The sequence below is a fragment of the Ranitomeya imitator genome, chromosome 4, assembly GCF_032444005.1.
Source record: "Ranitomeya imitator isolate aRanImi1 chromosome 4, aRanImi1.pri, whole genome shotgun sequence".
In the NCBI taxonomy this organism is placed as follows: Eukaryota; Metazoa; Chordata; class Amphibia; order Anura; family Dendrobatidae; genus Ranitomeya; species Ranitomeya imitator.
In genome coordinates this window covers 343,987,674-344,002,783 of record NC_091285.1, presented here as the reverse complement: position 1 = coordinate 344,002,783, position 15,110 = coordinate 343,987,674, and positions in this window count along the sequence as shown.

Sequence of the window (15,110 nt, the reverse complement as noted above, 5' to 3'; positions counted from 1 at the left end):
GCGTTAGCGCAATCCGCTAGCGCTAGGCGCTAAATGGATTGCTCTAACGCAATCTGAACCTAGCCTTACTCCCAGCATGTTACAGGAGCTGCATGTTGGGAGTTAGGGCCTGTTTCCATGTGGAATAATACATCTGGATTTACTGCGGATTAGATGCTGCGTACATCCGTAGAGTCCAATCCGCAGCGTCCAGATGTTACAGCATAGTGGAGAGGATTTTATGAAATCCCGTCTCCACTATGCGTGTATCCACATGTGTATCCGGACATGTGGCGCGTCTTTATAGACTGCAGCATGTCTATCTTGCGGAGACGCTCCATCTCCGCAAGATATCGTAAATATCAGTCAATGAATACGATGCGGTGCTTCCGCATGTGCTCAATGAACACATTCGGAATCACCGTGCATACAACAGGAGTGGTGTTTTGGGCGGAGCGGGGCATCCGCTGCGTCCAAAGCGCTGAGTTTCCTGAATGAACGTGGAAACATAGCCATAGTTCTCCAAAGCACTTGACATACGGTACAATAAATGGAACCTATGACATACGGTATTAAAGGTGATATGTTTTCTGAATACAGGTTGTCCAATGCGTAGGCAGCGTGCATTAGTGTAGCAACAAGCTGTATGACTTTAGCCACTTTTTTCTCTGAAATGCCACAGCATTTCAGAGGGAAAAAAGTGGCTAAAGTTATACAGCCCACTGTTACGCTAATACCGTACATGCTGGATATGCATTGAACAGCCCGTACTTTAAAAGCCACCTAAAGGCTAGTCAGACAGGTCCCCAGCCGCTTCTCCCTATCCACTCCCAATGACTGACAATTTTCTTCCTGCGTGCGCATACAGGGAGAGACCTGTCAGTGATTGGCAGCATGGAGGGGAAAAGCCAAAGGTACGGTACAGCGTGTTTTTCTCTGAAACGCCGTAGCATTTCAGAGTGAAGCATACCATACCTGGCTTACAGTAGATCATACAGCCAGTGTCTGATACATGCTGTCCGTAGATTACGGTAGCATGTATCAGCTGTCAGGTTCCCTTTATACCGTAGTGTTTACAGTACTTCTGCATTGGGAGGTGAACTACATTCACATGTGGACAGATGCATGATTGGCAACTACGGTGTCATGCAGGTGCCTTGGTTGGTTCACTTTGATGGTAGGATGTCAGCACTACTCAGTTCCCAATCCAGAAGCAAACGGTGCCAGAAAAACCCTTTTAACCCATCAAAAAATACAATATGTCTGTACACACGCTTCTTTTTCATCACACCACATAAAAAGTGATTGAAAATTCCACAGCATTTTACAGACATCATCATCACTGTCCCCATTGGGGCTCACAATATCTCTATCTGTATGTGTTGGAAGTGTGGGAGGAAAGCTGAAAATGCGGAGGAAACCCACACAAACCTCGGGACAACATACAAACTCCTTGCAGATGTTCTCTTTGGGGGGTGTTGTTCTGTACAAGAGCGTAGCACTACCTGTCGCCCTCCAGCAACAGATCCCCCACAATAACAGTGTCAGCAGCAGGACAAATTACCGTACTGATACCATAATTTTGTATTTTCTTGCAGAAAGATACGTTACCTTACTCTTCTGGAAAGATGTCAAAGCAGAGAAGGATTTCATATAAAATCCCTTTTAAACTGGAGGTAGTGAAGTACGCCAAAGAACATGGGAACAGGGCAGCGGAGAGACACTTCGGGCCACCTCCAACTGAAAAAATGATACGGGAATGGAGGAAACAGGAGGATCAGCTACAAAAAACGGACAAAGATAAAAAATGTTTACGTGGGCATGCTGCAAAGTGGCCACATTTAGAAGTGGATGTGAAAGAGTGGATCATACATCACAGGAACAATGGATATTCTGTATCGACAAAAATGATCATTTATGAAGCTAAACGTCTTGCTGCAGAGAAAGGCATTCAGGACTTCACAGGATCACCATCATGGTGCTATAGATTTATGAAGCGATGTGGCCTTGCTATGCGCACAAAAACTAGGATTGCACAAAAAATGCCTAAAGAATACGAAACCAAGATTGTGTCTTTTCACAAATTTGTACTGGATGCAAGAAAGAAAAATGGCTATGAAATGACTCAGATTGGGAACATGGATGAAGTCCCATTGACTTTCGATGTTCCGTCAAACAAAACGGTTGATGTGAAAGGTGCCAAAACTATAGCCGTGAAGACGTCAGGGCATGAGAAAACCCATTATACCGTTGTGTTGTCCTGCTGTGCAGATGGCACCAAATTGCCTCCACTGCTGATTTTTAAGAGAAAAACCATGCCAAAAGAGACAATCCCAAAAGGAGTCATTGTTCATGTTCACGACAAGGGATGGATGGATGAAAATGGCATGAAGATATGGATAGAAAAAGTGTGGTCCAAACGTCCTGGGGGGCTTCTGAAAAAAACTGCTCTATTAGTGCTGGACCAGTTTAGGGCACATATCACTGAAGCCACAAAAAGGAGATTTAAAGAAGAGAAAACCCATATTGCCGTAATTCCTGGGGGGCTTACCAGTCAATTGCAACCTTTGGAAGTTTCCATCAACAAGCCATTTAAAGTTTTCATGAGAGAAGAGTGGAATAAGTGGATGGCTGCTGGAAACCATGATCTGACACCAACTGGAAGAATGAAGAGGCCCACAATCACCCAAGTTTGTGAGTGGGTGAAAACCTCATGGCAGTCCGTTAAGGATTAAACCATTGTGAAGTCCTTCAAAAAATGTGGCATCAGCAATGCCTTAGATGGCTCTGAAGATGACATCCTCTATGAACAGAGTAAAGACAGTGATACTAGTGATTCTGATGAACCGAGCTTCCTAAATATGGACAGTAGTGATGAGGAGGAGTTCTTGGGGTTCCCTGATGACTGAAGAGTTTCTGTGCTTAAATCAGTAATGGTTGTTAATGTTGCTGCTGAGTTCTGTTTACATTTCCATTGGTGAAATATTATGTTATTTATGTTATTAAATATTTTACCCTGTTATTTGCTTCAAAATTTTTTGTTTTCCTATTTTCAACCTCTAAAACTTAGGTGCGTCTTATGGTCCGGTGCGTCTTATAGTCCGAAAAATACGGTAAATCAGATGCTAGGAGTGAAAAATCGGATTATACTCACAGAAAAAAACGCTTGACATTTGCATGACAATTGCATTGCACTGGTCCGATTCTCCTGCATCAAAATCAGACCGATTTTTAATTCACTAGTGTGACTCCAGCCTAATAGGCATTATCTGCTTGTGTTGAGAATATTTCACAAATCAGGAATATACCAGTCCATACACTGATGCCGTTCTTGATAGAAAGTCTTCAGAATACATGTCATATCTTCTTTTTGGGTAGGCCACATTTCTGTTGTATCTTGGCACCCATAGTATCATATATTTTGGTGCCCCATGAGTGATTAGGAGGTGGTTATTGATCAGTGTCACTGATTGAACTTCTGACATGAATATATAATGGTTACACATTCCTTTTCAATCAGTGCATAGTGTTGCTTCTTTGAAGACAGCGTGCAAGATGTGGAAGTGACTGTCTGACCTTGCAAATATGTTATTCCAAGTAATTTTTCATTGGCATTATGTTGAACAATTAGGTCAGATTCACATGACCACTTAAGTTATTGGGCCAGTCGTGCACGTAAATAGCAGATGTGACGGTGTCAGTGTGCAGCTCTATGTGCTTGACTACATCACTCACAAACAGTATGTTCAATAATTTTTATTGTAATTTTATCATTACCATATGTTTTGCTTATATTTTATTTAAATATACTTGTGTCATTCATGTGCATATTTGTGCTATAAAAGTACATTTATACACATATATATCTTAGATGTTTGTCATTTACATTTTACAACATGTGTAAGGCTAGTTTCACATTTGCGTTTAAATCAGCAGCGTTTAAAACGCATCCGCAAGTGGTGAAAAAAACGCATGTAAACGCGTACAAACGCTGCGTTTTTTAGACGCATGCGTTGTCGCATGCAGTTAAAAAAACGCCGTGTTCGTACGTGTTTACATGCGGTTTTTCCTGCGTTTGCGCTTTTGGTATGCATGATGAGAAATTTCACAAGAGAAAAATCAAGATTCAGACACCGCCAATGGGACTACAGAGGGCGTGTATTATGACGAAACACGGAACGGTATAAATGGCCCCCCAAAAGAAATTCATGAATAGCTGGTTTTTGTTCATTCTGCTTCACAAAAATCGGAATAAAAAGCGATCAAAAATGTCACGTGCCTGAAATTGTTACCAATAAAAATGTTAACTCGTCCCGCAAAAAACAAGACCTCACATGACTCTGTGGACCAAAATATGGAAAAATTGTAGCTCTCAAAATGTGGTAACGTAAAAAATATTTTTGGGAATAAAAAGCATCTTTTAGTGTGTGACAGCTGCCAATCATAAAAATTCACTAGAAAACCCTAGAAAAACCCCTATATATAGAAATCAAACCCCCTTCATCAACTCCTTAGTTAGGGAAAAATTAAAAAAATTTATTTCCATTTTCCCATTAGGGTTAGGGTTAGGGCTAGGGTTAGGGTTAGGGCTAGGGTTAGGGTTAGGGCTAGGGTTAGGGTTAGGGCTAGGGTTAGGGTTAGGGCTAGGGTTAGAGCTAGGGTTAGAGCTAGGGTTAGGGCTAGGGTTAGGGCTAGGGTTAGGGTTTGGATCCCATTTTTTTATGCAAACCTTGCGCAATCGAACGCATGCGTTTCCTGGCAGCAAATAGACGCCTCTAGAAATTACTACATGTTGCATTTCCGCGCCAAGCCGCAAGCAACAAAAAAACGGATGCGTCGTCAAACGCGGCAAAACGCGAACAAAAAAAAATGCATGTGTTTTTAATGTTAAATATAGGAAAACACGACGCATGCATTTATATGCGGTACAAACGCTGCGGGGAAAAACGCAAATGTGAAACCAGCCTAATATATTGTGATATGTCTTTGATAATTCGGCTATGGCGTACATCATATCAATACATCCTGTTTATTCATTTTTACCATAATATCATTATGACATCATATACGGACCTGCACGCATGTGTACCGCTATTCCCACCGGCTCTCTGCATTTTTTGTGACGGCTGACATCTAGTCACATTCCCATGTGATGCTGACGTCACCTGTCACATGAGACTGATGTCAGCCGGCATTGCAGTTGCCATGGTTACATATGGTTCAGATCGGGTCCACCACATCATATCCAGTATGCAACATCTCTTTTGCTTTGCAGCACCATCTTCACTGTTTGTGTCCCTTTTTAAACCAAGGACTTTCACTGTTTTCATGCACCCTGATGAAGGCAGGATCGAAACACGCGCGACGGGGGGGACGCACAATCTCTACTAACTCCTGCATGCCTTTGGCATCCAAGGTATCTTGTACTGTTAGTTATAGCTGCATACTGTGTACACTGGTACTGGTGCATATTGACAATCTCTTACATATACACTGCTCAAAAAAATAACAGGAACACTTAAACAACGGAATATAACTCCAAGTAAATCAAACTTCTGTAAAATCAAACTGTCCACATAGGAAGCAACACTGTTTGACAATCAATTTCACATACTGTTGTGCAAATGGAATAGACAGCAGATGGAAATTATTGGCAATTATCAAGACACACTCAATAGAGGAGTGGTTCTGCAGGTGGGGACCAAAGACCACATCTCAGTACCTATGCTTTCTGGCTGATGTTTTGGTCACTTTTGAATGTTGCTTGTGCTTTCACACTCGTGGTAGCATGAGACAGACTCTACAACCCACACAAGTGGCTCAGGTAGTGCAGCTCATCCAGGATAGCACATTAATGCGAGCTGTGGCAAGAAGGTTTGCTGTGTCTGTCAGCGTAGTGTCCAGAGACTGGAGGCGTTACCAGGAGACAGGCCAGTACACCAGGAGATGTGGAGGGGGCCGTAGGAGGGCAACAATCCAGCAGCAGGACTGCTACCTCAGCCTTTGTGCAAGGAGGAACAGGAGGAGCACTGCGAGAGCCCTGCAAAATGACCTCCAGCAGGCCATAAATGTGCATGTGTCTGCACAAACGGTTAGAAACCGACTTCATGAGGATGGACTGAGTGCCCGACGTCCACAGATAGGGGTTGTACTCACAGCCCAACACCGTGCAGGACGCTTGGCATTTGCCACAGAATGCTAGGATTGGCAAATTTGCCACTGGCACCCTGTGCTCTTCAAAGACGAAAGCAGGTTCACATTGAGCACGTGTGACAGATGTGACAGAATCTGGAGACGCCGTGGAGAGCGATCTGCTGCCTGCAACATCCTTTTGACCGGTTTGCAGTGGGTCAGTAATGGTGTGGGGTGGCATTTATTTGTAGAGCCGCACAGCCCTCCATGTGCTCGACAGAGGTAGCCTGACTGCCATTAGGTACTGAGATGAGATCCTCAGACCCCTTGTGAGTCCATATGCTGGTGCGGTTGGCACTGGGTTCCTCCTAATGGAGGATAATGCCAGACCTCATGTGGCTGGAGTGTGTCAGCAGTTCCTGCAAGATGAAAGCATTGAAGCTATGGACTTGCCTACCCGTTCCCCAGACCTGAATCCGATTGAACACATCTGGGACATCATGTCTCGCACCATCTACCAACGTCATGTTGCACCACAGACTGTCCGGATGCTTTAGTCCAGGTCTGGGAGGAGATCCCTCAGGAGACCATCCGATGCCTCATCCAGAGCTTGCCCAGGCGTTGTAGGTAGGGTTGAGCGAAACGGATCGTTCATTTTCAAAAGTCGCCGACTTTTGGCAAAGTCGGGTTTCATGAAACCCAACCCGATCCCTGTGTGGGGTCGACCATGCGGTACGCGACTTTCGCGCCAAAGTCGCGTTTCGTATGACGCGCTTGGCGCCATTTTTTCAGCCAATGAAGGAGCGTGGGCAGAGTGATGACATAGGTCTTAGGGGCGTGGACGCCTATCGCCATCTTGTCGCTTGGGCGCTGTAGCGATTTGCAATGTGTAACACCAGCTTTTCTGTTCAGGGACGGAGGGGAGAGAGAGAGAGAGAGTCCCATTGACTTTGCATTGGGTTTCGTGTTTCGGTCGATCCCCGACTTTTCGCTATAATCGGCCGATTTCACTCGACTCGACTTTTGAGATAGTCGGGTTTCGCGAAACCCGACTCGACCCTAAAAAAGTAAAAGTCGCTCAACCCTAGTTGTAGGGAGTTGATACAGGCACGTGGAGGCTACATACACTATTGTGCATCATTTGCTTGTCTTGAGGCATTTGCACTGAAGTTGAATCAGCCTGTAACTTCATTTTCCACTTTGATTTTGAGCATCATTCCAACTCCAGACCTCCATGGGATATTAGTTGTGATATATGTTGATAATTTTTAGGTTTTATTGTTCTCAACACATTCCACTATGTAATGAATAAAGATTTACAACTGGAATATTTCATTCAGTGATATCTAGAATGTGAGATTTTAGAGTTCCCTTTATTTTTGAGCATTATATATATATACATATATATATATATACATACAGTACCTCTTGCAGCTCATCAAGAGAATGCCAAGAGTGTGCAAACCAGTCATCAAAGCAAAAGGTGGCTACTTTGAAGAACCTAGAATATAAGACATATTTTCAGTTGTTTCACACTTTTTTGTTAAGTACCGTATATACTCGAGTATAAGCCGACCCGAGTATAAGCCGACCCCCCTAATTTTGCCACAAAAAACTGGGAAAACTTATTGACTCGAGTATAAGCCTAGGGTGGAAATGTAGCATTTACCGGTGAATTTCAAAAATAAAAATAGATCATTATTTCCCCATAGCTGTGCCTTATAGTGCTCTGCACCGTTCATATTGCCCCATAGATGCTGCACAGATGCCCCATATAGTGCTGTGTGCCGTTCATACTGCCCCATAGATGCTGCACAGATGCCCCATATAGTGCTGTGTGCCGTTCATACTGCCCCATAGATGCTGCACAGATGCCCCATATAGTGCTGTGTGCCGTTCATACTGCCCCATAGATGCTGCACAGATGCCCCATATAGTGCTGTGTGCCGTTCATACTGCCCCCATATAGTGCTGTGTGCCGTTCATACTGCCCCCATAGATGCTGCACAGATGCCCCATATAGTGCTGCGTGCCGTTCATACTGCCCCCATATAGTGCTGTGTGCCGTTCATACTGCCCCCATAGATGCTGCACAGATGCCTCATATAGTGCTGTGTGCCGTTCATACTGCCCCCATATAGTGCTGTGTGCCGTTCATACTGCCCCCATAGATGCTGCACAGATGCCTCATATAGTGCTGTGTGCCGTTCATACTGCCCCCATATAGTGCTGTGTGCCGTTCATACTGCCCCCATATAGTGCTGTGTGCCGTTCATACTGCCCCCATATAGTGCTGTGTGCCGTTCATACTGCCCCCATATAGTGCTGTGTGCCGTTCATACTGCCCCCATATAGTGCTGTGTGCCGTTCATACTGCCCCCATATAGTGCTGTGTGCCGTTCATACTGCCCCCATATAGTGCTGTGTGCCGTTCATACTGCCCCCATATAGTGCTGTGTGCCGTTCATACTGCCCCCATATAGTGCTGTGTGCCGTTCATACTGCCCCCATATAGTGCTGTGTGCCGTTCATACTGCCCCCATATAGTGCTGTGTGCCGTTCATACTGCCCCCATATAGTGCTGTGTGCCGTTCATACTGCCCCCATATAGTGCTGTGTGCCGTTCATACTGCCCCCATATAGTGCTGTGTGACGTTCATACTGCCCCCATATAGTGCTGTGTGCCGTTCATACTGCCCCCATAGATGCTCCACATAAATCTGTGCTGCCGCTGCTGCTGCAATAAAAAAAAAAAACCACATACTCACCTCCCTTGATTGCAGCTCCCAGCGTCCGGTCCCGGCGCCTCCATCTTCCCGGCGTCTCTGCTCTGACTGATCAGGCAGAGGGCGCCGCGCACACTATATGCGTCATCGCGCCCTCTGCCTGAACAGTCAGAGCGCAGACGCCGGGAAGATGGAGGCGCCGGGAAGATGGAGCGACGCCCGGCGGCTGGAACGCGGACAGGTGAATATAACATACTTACCTAGTCCCAGCGATCCTCGCGCTGTCCCTGCCTTCCTCCCCGTCTTCTGTGCTGCAGCATCTTCCTGTCAGCGGTCACCGGCACCGCTGATTAGAGAAATGAATAGGCGGCTCCGCCCCTATGGGAGGTGGAGCCGCTTATTCATATCTCTAATGAGCGGTCCCACGTGACCGCTGAAGAGGGGAAGACGCTGCAGCACAGAAGATGGGGAGGAAGGCAGGGACAGCGCGAGGATCGCTGGGACTAGGTAAGTATACCTCAGCGCCCTCTCCCCCTCACCCGCCGACCCCACCACTACCGTGACTCGAGTATAAGCCGAGGGGGGCACTTTCAGCCCAAAAATTTGGGCTGAAAATCTCGGCTTATACTCGAGTATATACGGTATATAATTCCACATGTGTTAATTCATAGTTTTGATGCCTTCAGTGTGAATTTACAATGTTCATAGTCATGAACATACAGAAAAATCTTTAAATGAGAAGGTGTGTCCAAACTTTTGGTCTGTACTGCATATATATACCTATTCTATGTGTATATATGTATTCTATCTATTCTATTCTAACATGTCAGTGTGATTTTTACAGTAGCCGCATATGAATGGCCAGCTTTTCAAAGGACATCAATGCGTAAAAATGATGCGAGTGCATGATGCGAGTGCTGTGCAATTTTTTTCTTGCACCCATTCACTTGCATTGGCGACACTTGGCCGATAAATGTGTGAAATCGCAGCATGCTGCATGTATAATACGGCCAAGAAAAAAACGGTGATGTGAGCTGCCCCATAGATTAATATTGGTCCGAGCGCTATGCGATTTTTTTTCTCGCATAGCACTCGTCCATATTCCTCGCTAGTGTGACTTTGGCCTAATAATTAATCATTGTAGGGTCTATATAAAAGAGCACAGCAGCAGCTCACCCAAAATGGCTGCCTCCAAAGTCATCTATAGAGAATAGAATTAAAAGAAAAAAAATGGGAAAACAAAAAACACTAAATATATAATTACTTGTGTCCAAAAGCATTGGATGAGCATTGCTAGAATCTTGTAGCTTTGCTGTTCAAACTGACATTAAACAATAACTCGAACAATTAAGCAGTTGAAACATAACAACTTTCTAATAGAAAAAAAAAACACGTAAAAATGGAAATCACATGTGATATATAGTATGTGGTTGAGTGCATGTGAACCTTGTATATTTACCCGCTGAAGCTGCGTTTTACACTTTTTGCATACCTTATCTGACTATAATATGATTTTCTTTCCATAACAGTATGTTTTACATAGTAAAGCATCTTTGTTTTTTTTAAGACAAGCTGTTTTGGACTCTCAAGAAGCTGTGTTTTCTGCATTATTTATAACAAAATACTGCCTCACGAGTTGTAACCTATTGAAAAATTCAGCTAGCTGTGTTGGTTCAGGAGAAAAGTGGATTATAAACAGCTGTTTTCCATTTTTACATGTACTCATTTTAATATATGCCAACATTTCTGGTTGTTGGCTCAGTTCTGTTTACTTCAAAAGTATACACTTAGTAAAGATCAAATAAATGTCACTACCATACTTAATTACCTGTTTTCACCTTCCTGACCAAACAAAATGTAACATAATACTTGTATGTGGTAATAATAGTGATGACTAATGATGAGCGAGCACTAAAATGCTCTGGTGCCCAACCCCCCTCCACCCCGGTGGTCTGGAGGGGATCTAAAAATTGCTGAAAATGATGGAAACAGCGCTGAAATGGCATGGGAACAGCATGGAGAGACCCCTAAAAGCATCTCTGAATCCCAGGTAGGTGCTGAGGACAATGTTGTCAGAGTATTATGCCACTTTTACGGGCTTACAATAAAACATAAAAAAAACACAGTTAGGGTATGTTCACACGTTCAGGATTTCCATCCTTTTTTTTTCAGGACAGTTTTTTTAAAAAACTGCAGCTCTTGGCAGAAAACGCAGGTCCTTTTTTTGGTCCTTTTTTTGTCCTTTTTTGATGCGTTTTTTGATGCGTTTTTTTATCCTTTTTTTATGCAGTTTTCTATGCAGAGACTGTGTTTCCTAGGAAGCTTTTTAGGGCTAAAATGGCTGAAAATACCCTACCCCTACCCCTACCCCTAACCCTACCCCTAACCCTAACCCTACCCCTAACCCTACCCCTAACCCTACCCCTAACCCTAACCCTAACCCTACCCCTAACCCTACCCCTAACCCTACCCCTAACCCTACCCCTAACCCTAACCCTACCCCTAACCCTACCCCTAACCCTAACCCTACCCCTAACCCTAACCCTACCCCTAACCCTACCCCTACCCATATTCTAACCTTAGTGAAAAAAAAAAAAAAATTCTTAATTTTTTTATTGTCCCTACCAATGGGGGTGACAAAGTGGGGGGGGTGTCATTTACTATTTTTTTATTTTGATCACTGAGATAGGTTATATCTCAGTGATCAAAATGCACTTTGGAGCGAATCTGCCGGCCGGCAGATTCGGCGGGCGCACTGCGCATGCGCCCGCCATTTTGCAAGATGGCGGCGCCCAGGGAGAAGACGGCCGGACGGACACCGGGACGCCGGGTAAGTATAAGGGGGGGGGATTAGGGCACGGGGGGGGCATCGGAGCACTGGGGGGGGGCATCGGAGCACGGGGGGGGGCATCGGAGCACGGGGGGGCGGGATCGGAGCACGGGGGGGCAGCCACACTCCGCCCACGCACTTCCGCCCGCTCCCCCGCACTTCCTGCTGCAGCGGTTCTGCACATCAAATCGCAGTAAAACCCGCAGATATATTTTTGATCTGCGTGTTTTACTGCGATTTTGACCTCACAATGGAGGTCTATGGGTGCAGAACCGCTGCGGTTCAGGAAGAAGAATTGACATGCTCCTTCTTTTTTCCGGGAGCTATTCAGCGCGGCTTTTTTTTTACAATTTCCGGACCATGTGCACAGTGTGTCCTGTTTTCCATAGGGTACAGTGTACTGTACCCTGCATGGAAAACAGCTGCGGAACCGCAGCGGCAAAACCGCCGCGGTTCCGCGGTAAAAAACGCACTGTGTGAACATGGCCTTAGAATGGATTTGACTGGAAAAAATGTTAAGAAACATTCTTTCCAGGATAGTCACTTGTATATAAGGCAAAATAAATAAGAAAAAAAATTCTCCTAAACACTTTGGGCTATGTTCACATGTAGTGTTTTTTCTGCATTTTTGCACGCTTGCATTGCGTTCAATGGTAAGAAAAACATTCTACAGGAAATATAATTTTAGAATGGTAATACCTGTCCATTATCTGTCCATGTTGTGTGTGACACATCCTGTTTAATCTATGAAGGAGGGACTCTGAAAGTCACATTTTTTTGCGATTAGGCGGCCATCTCTATTTGTAGTGCTCCATCAAGTGGCACTTATTATTGTTATTGTCAGAGGACCATTAGGGGGCCTTCACTCTAATTTTAGAGGGCCAACAGCCAGCCCTTTCTAAGCATTTATGGCTAGCAGACGGCTATGCTTTGGATGGCCAGCAGATGACTATGCTTTCCACAGCCATATAGGGCTACTGCAATATAATTTATGCATCTGAGGTGGGCAAATTTTATTTTTCGTCCCCTTCTTGACATGCGCTGTACTAGTACTGCTCTGCGGGAACTGAGTTCCCGCAAACCGCAGTACTAGTACGGCAGCACAATTGCGCGGCCTCATGCTGAGCGCCGCAGCGATCGCGTGCGGGTGTCAGCAGTATATGACAGCTGACACCGCGCAACAATGCCCACGATCGGCACTAACCCCTCTGATGCCGCTGTCAGTAGTGACAGCGATATAGAGGGGCATCGCGGGGACGGGGGCTCCCTGCGCTCTCCCACCGGAAAAATGCGATGAGATCGCGTTGTTCCGGTGTTCTGGAAAAAGTCCCCGGATCCAAAATGGCCGCGGGGCTCCTTCCGGGTCCTGAAGTGAGGTGGCTTGCCGGCGCCTGCTCAGAGCAGGCGCCGGAAAGCCTCCTGCCCTGCCTGTCAGATCGCTGATCTGACACAGTGCTATGCAAAGTGCCAGATTAGCGATCTGATCTAATATAGTGATGTCCCACCCTGGGACAATGTTAGAAAGTAAAAAAAAAAAATGTATAAAAAAAAAAAAATCCCCAAATAAAGAAAAAAAAAGATTTCCCAATAAATCTATTTATTTATGTAAATAAAAAAAAAACAGTAAAAGTACACATATTTGGTATCGCCGTGTTTGTAACGACCCGCTCTGTAAAACTATCCCACTAGTTAACCCTTTCAATAAACACCGCAAAAAAAAAGTAAACAACGAGGAAAAAAACAAAGCTTTATTATCATATCGGCGAACAAAAAGTGGGATAACACGCGATCAAAAGGACGGATATAAATAAACATGGTACCGCTGAAAACATCATCTTGTCCTGCAAAAAAAAAGCCGCCATACAGCATCATCAGCAGAAAAATATAAAAGTTATAGCTCTCAGAATAAAGCGATGCATAATATAGTTTTTATTGTGTAAAAGCGCCAAAACATTTAAAAAATGATATAAATGAGGTATCGCTGTAATTGTACTGACCTGAACAATAAAGCTGCTTTATCAATTTTACCACACGTGGAACTGTATAAACGCCCCCCCCCTAAAAGAGCTTCAGGAATTGCTGGTTTTTGTTCATTCTGCCTCCCAAATATCGGAATAAAAAGCGATCAAAAAATGTCACGTGCCCGAAAATGGTACCAATAAAAACGTCAACTCATCCCGCAAAAAAAAAGACCTCACATGACTCTGGGGGCCAAAATATGGATAAATTATAGCTCTCAAAATGTGGGGATGCAAAAACTATTTTTTGCAATAAAAAACGTCTTTTAGTGTGTGACGGCTGCCAATCATAAAAATCCGCCAAAAAAATGCTATGAAAGTAAATCAAACCCCCCTTCATCACCCCCTTAGCTAGGGAAAAATAATAAAAATGTTATAAAATGTATTTATTTCCATTTTCCCATTAGGGTTAGAGTTGGGGCTAAAGTTAGGGTTAGGGTTGGAGTTAGGGTTTGGGCTAAAGTTAGGGTTGGGGCTAAAGTTAGGGTTGGGATTAGGGTTGGGGTTAGGGTTGGGGCAAAAGTTAGGTTAGGGTTGGGGTTAGGGTTGGGGCTAAAGTTAGGGCTGGGGTTGGGATTAGGGTTGGGATTAGGTTTAGGGGTGTAGTTAGGGTTATGGTTGGGATGAAAGTTAGGGGTGTGTTTGGGTTAGGGTTTCAGTTAGCATTGGGGGGTTTCCACTGTTTAGGCACATCAGGGGCTCTGCAAATGCAACGTGATGCCTGCAGACCAATCCATCTAAGTCTGCATTCCACACGGCGCTCCTTCCCTTCCAAGCTCTGCCATGCGCCCAAACGGTGGTTCCCCCCACATATGGGGTATCAGCATACTCAGGATAAATTGGACAATAACTTTTGGGGTCCAATTTGTCCTGTTACCCTTGGGAAAATAAAAATGTGGGGGCTAAAATATCATAAAAAATATTTTTTATTTTCAGGGCTCTGCATTATAAACTTTAGTGAAACACTTGTGGGTTCAAAATTCTCATAACACATCTAGATAAGTTCCTTGGGGGGTCTAGTTTCCAATATGGGGTCACTTGTGGGGGGTTTCTACTGTTTAGGTACATCAGGGGCCAGGGTCGGATTATAATGAGGTCAATCTGGGCGGTAGCCCAGGGTCCAGTGGTGTGGGGGGGCCCTGGGCTACCGCTCAGATTGGCTGCCGCCATCAGGGCAGTACTGCCCTGACTGGCGCATTGGCCCAGTGGGCAGAGGTGGCCCGCATTGCTCCCCGTCTCTGCTCACCGGGCCCCTACCGGCGCTGCGGCAGTTTAACACTATTGACATGCGGGCCCAAGCCCGGACGTCAATAGTTAACAGCCGCCAGCCAATCGGAGGCTGGCAGCTGACGTCAGCCGCAGTGAGTGTGTGCTTCAGCTGTGAGGAGGGAGCTTCGCCGAAGGAGCGCAGTCAGGTGAGAAGAA